General features: G+C 47.9%; 1 long non-coding RNA gene across 1 annotated transcript; it reads left to right on the top strand.

Annotated features, from left to right (window-relative positions):
- Positions 1-573: 573 nt before the first annotated feature.
- LOC149126676 (uncharacterized) lies at positions 574-1,777 on the top strand. Its single transcript, XR_016234633.1, has 2 exons — positions 574-733; positions 1,532-1,777. It is a non-coding gene; the product is annotated as an uncharacterized LOC149126676 (long non-coding RNA).
- The last annotated feature ends 9,114 nt before the right edge of the window (positions 1,778-10,891 follow it).

Raw genomic sequence — 10,891 nt, 5'->3', positions numbered from 1 at the left:
TGATCCCTGAGGTCCTTTTCTATTTAGTTCTTCTTTCTAGGTCACTTGGTCTTTAGGTCTGCTGCACCACCACCCCACATCCTCATCTCCCATTAGTTTTTCTTTATCTTTTCCAGAGCCTCATTCCATTGGGGGGTGGGGGTGGGGGTTAACACACAGAAAGAGAGGTAAATTAGCTTGGCCAAAAGAAAAATAGATCAAGAGGCTGGCACAGTGGTGCAGCCAGTTAGGAGCACTGGTTTAAGTTCAGGTTACTCCACCTAGGATCCAGTTCTGTGCTAATGCACCTGGGAAGGCAGTGGAGATTGGAAGACCTGACTGGAGCTCTAGGCTCCTGGCTTTGGCTTGGCCCAGCCCTGGGAAGTGAACCAGAGGATGGAATATCTTTCTCTCTGTCCCTGCCTCTCTCTTTGTCATTTTATTTTTCAAATAAGTAAAATAAATCTGAAAGAAAAAACAAAAAGGTCAACACTTAGAGGGGTAGGAAGGGGTGGGGGTAGAACACATTGTGTGTCCCGGGGAGATTCTGATTTGCTCTCTTTCACCCTCCCCAACCCCCCCACCCCCCACCAGGCCCTCTCTGATCTTACAGCGCCAGTCCAGTGGGAGAAAATTTGAACCAAGACTTATTCTCTTCCTGGGCATTTAATTCTCTTGGCTTAAAGGTTGGCCATGAGTTCAACTTCCTCGTCTATCTTTCAAAACTAAGCAGTCGCTGAAAGGGAAAGAAAAGGTGAGAGTACACTCTCTCTCTCTCTCTCTCTCTCTCTGCCTCTCAAATACATTAAAAAAGCAATTTTTAAAAGATAAATGAACCTCCTAAGTAATTTTGAATTCTTGTAGCTACATTAAAAAGAGTGGGAACGGTGCTGTGAATAAGGATTAAGCCTCTGCGTGCAGCGCTGGCATCCCATATGGGTGCCCCGTTCTAGTTCCGGCTGCTCCCCTTCCGATCCAGCTCTCTGCTATGGCCTGGGAAAGCAGTGGAAGATGACCCAAGTCCTTGAACCCCTCTACCCACGTGGCAGACCCGGAAGAAGCTCCTGGCTCCTGGCCCAGCTCCGGCTGTTGCAGCCATTTGGGAAGTCAACCAGCAGGAGGATGGAAAACCTTTTTCTCTGTCTCTCCCTCTCTCTATAACTCTACCTCTCAAATAAATAAATAAGTTTAAAAAGGGGTGGGGGGCAAGTGTTGTGGCAGGTTAAGCCCCTGCTTGGGCTATCTACACCCCATTTCAGAGTTTCTGGCATCAAGTCCTGCCTCTGCTTCTGATTCAGCTTCCTACTAATGCATACCCTGGAAGGCAGCAGATCATGGCCCAACTACTTAGGGTCTGCCACCCACATGGGAGACCGAGATGGAGTTCCAGGCTCCTGGCCCAGAACTATTTGGGGAAATGGGATTTGCAGATGTGATTAAAGTAAAACCCTTGGGGCTGACGCTGTGGTGTAATAGGGTAAGCCTCTGCCTGTGGCACAATCATCCCATATGGGTGCCAGTTCATGTCCCAGCTGCTCCTCTTCCGATCCAGCTCTCTGCTTATGACCTGGGAAAGCAGTGGAAGATGGCCCAAGTGCTTGCGCCCCTGCACCCACCTAGGAGACCCAGAAGAAACTCCTGGCTCCTGACTCCTGGCTTTGGCCCAGGCCAGCTCTGAACATTCCAGACCTTTGGAAAAAGAACCAGTAGATGGAAGATCTCTCTCTCACTCCCTCTCTCTTTTTCTCTCTCCCTCTTTTCTCTCTGTAATTCTACCACCAAATAAATATTTAAAATATACATAAATCCTCTATTAAATACCAGGCACTGCACTAGATGTAGCTGTGAGCAAGACAGAACACAGTCTCCCGCCTTGTGGAGCTGCCAGTCTAGAAGGGAAAATGCAAATACACTTAATTGGAGCCAGGAGGATACAGACCTAACCCAGCGTGGGTGGTCAAGGACTCATCTAAGAATGCTGTTTAGGTTGGGATCTAAAAGAAGACTCGGAATTGGCAGGCGGGAAGATGAGGCAGGAAGGAGGGTGTCTGGGAGCTGGAACACCAAGTGCAAGCTTTTCAAAAGCAGTCAAGAATTCAAGGCATTTCAAGAACCAGAAATGAAAACAGTAAGGACTTTCCCATCAAGACAGCCAAGATCTTCCCCATTCCACCCTTTCAAAAGTCACCCAGAAATAACAAGAAGGGGAGAAAGCACCCAGAAACACCCACTTGGCCTTTACCGAGCTGGGGGTCACCCCAAACCACAGGGGACGAAATGGGAAACGGGTGGCGCTGGTGAGGGAGGTGGCGGATGGAGGGAAGGTCAAGCTCCTCGCAGGAGGAGCCGGGCAGGCCACCCTGGGGAGCCCTGGAAAGACACAGGTGTGGGAGGCCAGTGAAGTGCAGAGGAAGGTTCAAGGAATTGAGGTGGATGCTTCCGAAGAGAGATTTGTTTGCACACGCTTTAATAAGTCATGAACTCCCTGCCTGCTCCATCTAATGGCCTCAAGTTACTACTTTTACCTCCAGAGGAACCAGGAAATGTCACCTCTGAGAATTCTAGGCATCACTCAGACTGAAAGTCCTATATCTTAACTGAAAAGGGAGGAATCGGCTAATGCTGAAAAAGAAAACCCAGGCTTCTTCCCCCTGCTCAGACACAGGACTTCCCAGCCAGCTGATACTCTCTGGTAGAAGTAGAAAGGTGGGTGGGGATGTGGGGGAGGTGCTACTTCTGGGAGAACATGAGCCATGCCAGAAAAACAGCCACGGACTTTTGAAAGTCTCCATTCAAAAAGCCTGCAGTAAATTTCTTCAGTTGACCAGACTCAAACATACACTGTCAGAGACTCCAAATAAATCTTAGAGCACTTCTTAAAATACAAATGGACAGGGGGCCGGCACTGTGGTGCATCGGGTTAAAGCACTGGCCTACAGTGCCAGCATCCCATATGAGCGCAGGTTCGAGCCCTAGCTGCTCCACTTCCAATCCAGCTCTCTGCTGTGGCCTGGGAAAGCAGTAGAAGATGGCCAGATGGCTGGTGCCGTGGCTCACTAGGCTAATCCTCCGCCTGCAGCACCGGGAGGAGGCACCTGGCTCCTGGCTTCGGATTGGTGCAGCGCCGGCCGTAGCGGCCATTAGGGGAGTGAACCAATGGAAGGAAGACCTTTCTCTCTGTCTCTCTATCACTGTCTAACTCTGCCTGTAAAAAAAAAAAAAGAAGAAGAAGAAGAAGATGGCCCAAGTCCTTGGGCCCCTGTATCCACGTGGGAGACCCAGAAGAAACTCCTGGCTCCTGGCTTTGGATCAGCTCAGCTCTGGCCATTGTGGTCATTTGGGGAGTAAACCAGCAGATGGAAGACCTCACTCTCTCTCTGGCTCTACGGCTCTACCTCTCTCTGTAACTCTGTCTTTCAAATAAATAATCCTTTATATATATAAAAATATAAATGGACAAAAGGGCCTGTTTTAGAAGCACTGGGTTAAGGCACTGCCTGCGACGCCAGCATCCCATATGAGAGCTGATTGGAGTCTGGGGCTGTTCAACTTCCAATTTGGCTCCCTGCTAATGTGCCTGGGGAAGCATAGATCACCCAAGTCCTTGGGCCCCTGCACCCATGTGGGAGACCTGGAAGAAGCTCCTGGCTCCTGGCTTCAGCCTTGCCTAGTCCTGGCCATTGTGGCTATTTGGGGAGTGAACCAGCAAATGGAAGATATCTTTCTTTGTAACTCTGCCTCCTAAATAAATAAATCTTTAATATATGTATATGTATATATATATATGGACAAAAACCCCAGACACCAGAGGAAAGCCTTCAACATGAAATAAAGTAAAAAGCTACAACGTGGGAGAATTGGGGCAGGGGAGACAAGGAATCATGGGAAACAGATAATTCAGGGAGCATACAAATACTTGAAAGAAGCTAGGATATTGGCCGGCACCGTGGCTCAATAGGCTAATCCTCCACCTAGCGGCACCGGCATACCGGATTCTAGTCCCGGTCGGGGCGCCGGATTCTGTCCCGGTTGCCCCTCTTCCAGGCCAGCTCTCTGCTGTGGCCAGGGAGTGCGGTGGAGGATGGCCCAAGTGCTTGGGCCCTGCACCCGCATGGGAGACCAGGAGAAGCACCTGGCTCCTGCCTTCAGATCAGCGCAATGCACTGGCCATGGCGGCCATTGGAGGGTGAACCAATGGCAAAGGAAGACCTTTCTCTCTGTCTCTCTCTCTCACTGTCCACTCTGCCTGTCAAAAAAAAAAAAAAAAAAAAAAAAAAAGAAGCTAGGATAGCATCGGAGCAATGCCATGCCCTTAGGCGTTACCATTTCCCTCATGATGGTCGGGCTCTCTGGCCGCTGTGTCTCGCCAGCACCACAAGCGAATCATACCAGAAATTGCTAGCCCAAACTCCAAAATGCCACATACAGTTTCTGCTGAATGTGTATCGCTTTTGGACTACCATAAGGTAAAAAAAAAAAAAAAAAAAAAAAAAAATCCAGTCAAACCATCGTAGGTCAGGGGCCACCTTTATCAATGATTGATTTTAATTAAAGATTTATTTACTTATTTGAAAGGCAGTTACAGAGAGGCAGAGGCACAGAGAGGGGTCTTCCATCCACTGATTCACTCCCCAAATGGCCGCAACAGCCAGAGTTGCGCCAATCCGAAGCCAGGAGCCAGGAGCTTCTTTCTGGTCTCCCATGCAGGGACCCCAGCACTTGGGCCATCTTCCACTGCTTTCCCAGGCCATAGCACAGAGCTGGATCGGAAGTGGAGCAGCCGGGACTCAAACTGGCACCCATATGGGATGCTGGCACTGTAGGCAGCAACTTTACCCACTACACCACAGAGCCAGCCCCAACAGTGATTCTTAAAAATTATGTGCCTGAACTAGTTTAGTGAAAATTAAAAAAATAATTTTAAAAGAAGCAAGACAAAAGAAAATGTGATTGGAGAATAGTAGGTAAGTGGCCCCAGATAAGAAAAGATCCACAGGCAGATGCCACTGCTGCAGGGTCTCATACTCTGCTAAGGATTTTCGATTTTATCCTAAGAGAAATGGGAAACCATTAGTGCAAAGTGCGGAACATCCAGCCCACAGGCGCATAAAGCCAGCGAAATCATTTGGTCTGGGCCAGACCAAAGCCAGGAGCCCAGAACTCACTCCTACATGGGTAGCAGGAACTCAAGGACTTGAGCCATCATCTACTATCTCCCAGGGTGCACATTAGCAGGAAGCTGGATTGGAAGTGGAGTAGCTAAGACTTGAACCAGACTCTGTCTGATATGGAGATGAGTGTCACAAGAGGCAGCTTAACTTTTCGAATATCATTTTACTTGAAAGGCAAAGAGGTGGGGACAGATAGCAAGAGAGATCTTCCATCTGCTGGTCCAGTCCCCAAATGCCCACAACAGCCAAGGCTGGTGTAGACCAGAACCAGGAACCTGGAGCTCCATCTGGGTCTCCCAGCTACTTGACGCTTGACTCTTCCCTTGTTGCTTCTCAGAGTGCATGTAGCAGGAGGTTGGATTGGAAGTGGAAGCAGGGGGCTGGGCTGTGTTGCAGTGGGCTAAGCCTCTGCCTGTAGAGCTCGCATCCCATATAAAGGCGCCGCTCTTGTCCTGGCTGCTCCTCTTCCAGTCTAGCTCTCTGCTTATGGCTCGGGAAATCAGCGGAGATGGTCCAAGTGCTTGTGCCCCTGCACCCACATGGGAGACCCAGAGGAAGCCCCTGGCTCCTGGTTTCAGATCAGCTCAGCTCTGGCTGTTTCTGCCATTTGGGGAGTGAACCAGCAGATGGAAGACCTCTCTGTAACTCTGCCTCTCAAATAAATAAATAAGGAAGTGGAAGCAGAACTGGAACGCAAACACGCCTATATTGGATGTGGGTATCCCAAGCTACATCTTAACAATTGCACTGATTGCCTACCCCTGAATCCCTGGAGTTTATAAGTGGAACATGAAGCCAGAAGGGTAGATTTGCTAAGGAGTCTCAGAGAGTTAAAGTCAAAACGGTCCCATCAAGTCTCTTCCAACGGCTCCTGAAATGATAACTCCATCTCCTCAAGCCTTGATTTTTCCATCTGTGATATGGAGTAAGAAGCACTGAGCTGGGGCCAGCACTGTGGCACAGTGGGTTAAAGCCCCAGCCTGCAGCACTGGCATCCCATATGGGCACCGGTTCGAGTCCAGGCTGCTCCACTTCCGATCCAGCTCTCTGCTATGGCCTGAGAAAGCAGTGCCTTTGCCTCTGCCTCTCTGTAACTCTGCCTTTCAAATAAATAAAAAAATAATAATTAAAAAAAAAAGAAGGCCTGAGCTGCCAGGCTGCTGGGAGAGTTGAGCTGGTGCCTGCCTACCGGATGGAAGGCACTAGGCAAACAGTAGCTGTCGTTACAGCTCAGCTTCCTCATTTTTACATAAAAATATCGAAGACCGAAGAGGGAGTGACTGGTCAAAGGTGTCTGGGCTGGTGCCAGATGCCAGATCTGTTCCATTCCTTTTCAATCTTCTACAGAGATGGTTCCCTTCCAGGCTGAGGATCTACTAATTTTCGGCATCTTACAGGCCTACATCCATGAACAAGAAACAAAAAATAGACTAACCTAAATTGCTAAGTAAACTTAAATGTTGGGTGCTGCAGACAGAGCAGAAAAGGAACTGTCTGAAATTGCTCTTAACCTTGTTTACATGTCGCTGTCATTTGGTTTATTAAAAATCGAACAGCAGCTAGGAATGAATAACAAGCTAGCAATTTCCTTCCAGATCCATCTAAGGACATTGACATTGCCTCTGTGTGTGTGTATGTGTATGTGTGTGTGTGTGCGCACGCTTGTGGATGCATGAACCATTAAAGAGTCAGAACCAGCTGACTCCATGGCTCACTTGGCTAATCTTCCGCTTGCGGCGCTGGCACCCCAGGTTCTAGTCCCGGTTGCTCCTCTTCCAGTCCAGCTCTCTGCTGTGACCCGGGAGTGTAGTGGAGGATGGCCCAAGTGCTTGGGTCCCTGCACCCACATGGGAGACCAGGAGAAAGCACCAGGCTCCTGGCTTCAGATCGGTGCAGCCGTAGCGGCCATTAGGGGAATGAACCAACGGTAGGAAGACCTTTCTCTCTCTCTCTTTCTCTCTCTCTCTCTCTCTCACTGTCTAACTCTGCCTGGGAAAAGAAAAAAAAAGAAAAAGAAAGAAAGAAAAAAAGAGTAAGAACCTATGAGAGCAATTACGTGGTACATCATTTAAAAAAGAGAAAACCAAATATCCCCTTAAGAAGTGATGGTCAGGGCCAGCGTTGTGGCACAGCAAGTTAAGCTGCTGCTTGTGACACCAGCATCCATATCAGAACACTGTTTCAAGTCCTGGGTGCTCGCCTTCCAATCCAGCTCCCTGCTAATGTGCTTGGGAAGGCACTGGATGATGGCCCATGTACTTGGGCACCTGTTATTCTGGTGGGAGGCCTGACTTCCGCCTGGCTCAGACCCAGCTGTGTGGCCATTTGGGTAGTGAACCAGCAGATGGAAGATTGAGATCTCTCTCTCTATCACTCTGCTTTTTAAATAAGTATACAAATCATTAAAAAAAAAAAAAAAAGAAGTGATGTTTAATTCTCCCCAAATAGTAACTCCACTGTCATCCATGATAATAGAACATGTTGATATTTTGTCACTGTAACATGTTTTTATTTTCATCCAGGTTGCATAATACATGTGAAGGAAACCAGTATATTTGATGTACAAGTCATTTAAGGTTGCTGTCAGGGAGAGCAATTTTATCTCAAGAAAACGTCCTTGGGTGTTGCTTTGAGGGATCTTATTAGTTTGGATGGAGTGCATATATATATATATTAATACTACCTTAAATTTCTCAAGAGCTTTGAGGTTGTAATGTACTTTTGCATACATTTTGATTATTTGTCTTCTCCATGAGAACTTCATGGCAAAGGCAGAGCAGTTATCATCTTACAGGCTAGGAAACCCAAGCTTGTGGGTGACTTGCTCCGTAAGTGGCAGAATGGCCTCAAAAGGAGGTCAGCCGGCTCTTGTGCCGCCTTGTTTTCACTACCTCATACAGCCTCAAGAATTTGAAAGTCACTGCGTGTTTTTCTGCTCCATTCATACATCCAGAGACACTGACTTATTTCCAAGTAGGCATCAAGGATTCCGCATAAACCAGGAGAAAGTGTAGTTTGGGCTCTGGGTGGACAAGCAGACGCAGCCCGTTTTAACTTACCTAGGTCCCATTGTTTATCTTTTTATTTGTTTATTTTTCATTACGAAGTTTCTCAGAGGGGAGATGAGAGGCCAGGACATATGCTTGGGTAAACAGATTTTGCATGTTTCCAGTTATTGCAAGTGTCGGGGGAGGGAGGGTGTGATTTGAGCAGGGAAGAGACTCCTGTGGTTTTCTGTGATGGCTCAGTGGGTACAAACCTATTTTAATTTGTTCACTGCTTCACGTCCTAGTTGAAGCATCTATCTTTGGGGGTTTGTTTATTTTTATTTTCCTTTTCAAATATGATTTATTTTAAATTCGCCTAGGGAAAAACAAACAAAAACACCTTCCCAGGACTCTCAGCATGGGGCGCAGGAATGGGAACTGTGTATTCACAAGCCCCGGAACTGGCACCGGGCCAGTGCAGTCAGTCAGGGTCTGTCTGCAAACTGGCAACAGGAGTCACAAGGGAAAAACACTTTATCAGCTTACAACCAGCCTGTGCTGCACCCAGGCTGCCACGCTTCTGTACCTCCCCACCTCTGCCTGCCCAGGGCACTTCTAGTCCGCTCCAGACTCTCGGGCTCATGCCCTCGTCAAAACACCATTGAGAAATGCCTCCAGATTACTCTCTTGGCCATGACTGGACACTGGTCTCCTTATCCTCCCTTGTCCTATTATACCCATGCTCTCACACTCAAAATATTGAAACACAGTTCCAAAAGTGTGAGGATCTTTCAAAGGCTCTGGTGTTTCATGAGATGTTTAGTTCTCTTTTTAAGTCACTTAACCTTTTTTTTTTTTTTTAAAGATTTATTTATTTATTTGAAAGTCAGAGTTACACAGAGAGAGGAGAGGCAGAGAGAGAGAGGTCTTCCATCCTCTGGTTCACTCCCCAGATGGCTGCAACGGCCAGAGCTGCGCTGATCTGAAGCCAGGAGCCAGGAGCTTCTTCCGGGTCTCCCATGTGAGTGCAGGGGCCCAAGGACTTGGGCCATCTTCCACTGCTTTCCCATAGCAGAGAGCTGGATTGGAAGTGGAGCAGCCGGGACTTAATCTGAATAGTGTCCCAGAAGAGCAAATGGATATAATTTGCAAATAGCTTGGTGAGGAGAAACTATCTTTAAGTTCATGGGTAGGGCTGATCTCTCAAACTTTTTTCTTTTGAAATGCTGTAATGTAAAATAAGACATAGAGACAGCCAAGCACACGAAGGAAGTGTTTGCCGTAATGGATTACTGGTAGGCAGGGTCCTGTACCCAGCGTCAGAGAGACAAAGCTTTTCTCCTTATCCTAGAGGCCTCTTCCGTCCTCCGTTCTCCATCATAACTGCGCTCCCCACCCGAGAGGTAAGCTTTTCCCTGACTTTTAGTCACTTTCAGTCCCGTTTTTCTATAAACGTTTTAGCAGACAAAGGTGTTCCCCTGGACTGGTCTGTCTCCCTTGCCACATCCATGCCTTTATCTTTCTGTTTCTTAACTTTCTGCTGTCTCCCACAGCACAGAGGCCTCTGGGCCTGTAGCATCTTCAGGGCAGGACTTTGCAGATGGCACGCTCCTGGTTCAGTGTGTTCTTCTGTTCCCTGTGTGTCCTATAAACTGGCAGCAGGATCTCAGGGTGGGCTCAGACTGAGGTTTGTTTGCCTCATTTTAGATGGTGTTGTCTTCCCCCAAGAGGCCCTTGATGTTCGCTTCTCTTTTTCTGGTCTTAGGGTGTGTTGATGCCTCCACTTCCGATCCAGCTCCCTGCTAATGTGTCTGGGAAAGTAGTGGATGATGGCCCAAGTGCTTGGGTTCCTGCACCCACTTGGGAGACCCAGCTGGAGTTCCTGTCTCCTGGCTTCAGACTAGATGTTACTGCCATTTGGGGAGTGAACCAGCAGATGGAAGATCTCTCTCTCTCTCTCTCTCTCTCTGTCACTCTGCCTTTCAAATAAATAAAATAAATCCTTAAAAAAAAATAGAATAGAGTTTAGGGGCGGCGCTGTGGCATACCGAGTAAAGCCACCGCCTGCAATGCTGGCATCCCATATGAGTACTGGTTCAAGTCCTGGCTGCTCCTCTTCCAATCCAGCTCTCTGCTATGGCCTAGAAAAGCAGTAAAAGATGGCCCAAATCCTTGGGCCTCTGCACCCACCTGGGAGACCTGGAGGAAGCTCCTGGCTCCTGACTTCAGATTGGCACAGCACAGGCCATTGCGGCCAATTGGGCAGTAAACGAGCGGATGCAAGAACTCTCTCTCTCTCTCTCTCTCTCTCTCTCTCTGCCTTTCCTCTCTCTGTGCAACTCTGATTTTCAAATAAACAAACAAATAAATAAATCTTTAAAAATAGAGTTTAAAAATCTTGGAATTTCAAATTTCTTTTTATATTTACTACATATGCTGTATTAGGTAGAACGGATAATTAGCTTTGCAATAGCCACTTTTTAAAAATATCTTCATTTTTTAAAGATTTATTTGTTTATTTGAAGGCAGAGTTATGGAGAGAGAGAGAGAGAGAGAGAGATCTTCCATCTGCTGGTTCACTCCCCAAATGGCCACAACAGCCAGAGCTGTGCCAATCCGAAGCCAGGAGCCAGGAGTTTCTGGGTCTCCCACGTAGGTGCAGAGACCCAAGGACCTGGACCGTCTTCTACTGCTTTCCCAGGCCATAGCGGAGAGCGGGATCAGAAGTGCATCAGCCTGGACTTGAACCGGTGC

The sequence above is a fragment of the Oryctolagus cuniculus genome, chromosome 5 (genome assembly GCF_051225735.1).
Source record: "Oryctolagus cuniculus isolate XC-2025 breed Fujian yellow rabbit chromosome 5, ASM5122573v1, whole genome shotgun sequence".
NCBI classification, from domain to species: Eukaryota; Metazoa; Chordata; class Mammalia; order Lagomorpha; family Leporidae; genus Oryctolagus; species Oryctolagus cuniculus.
This window is presented reverse-complemented; position numbering and strand designations above follow the sequence as displayed.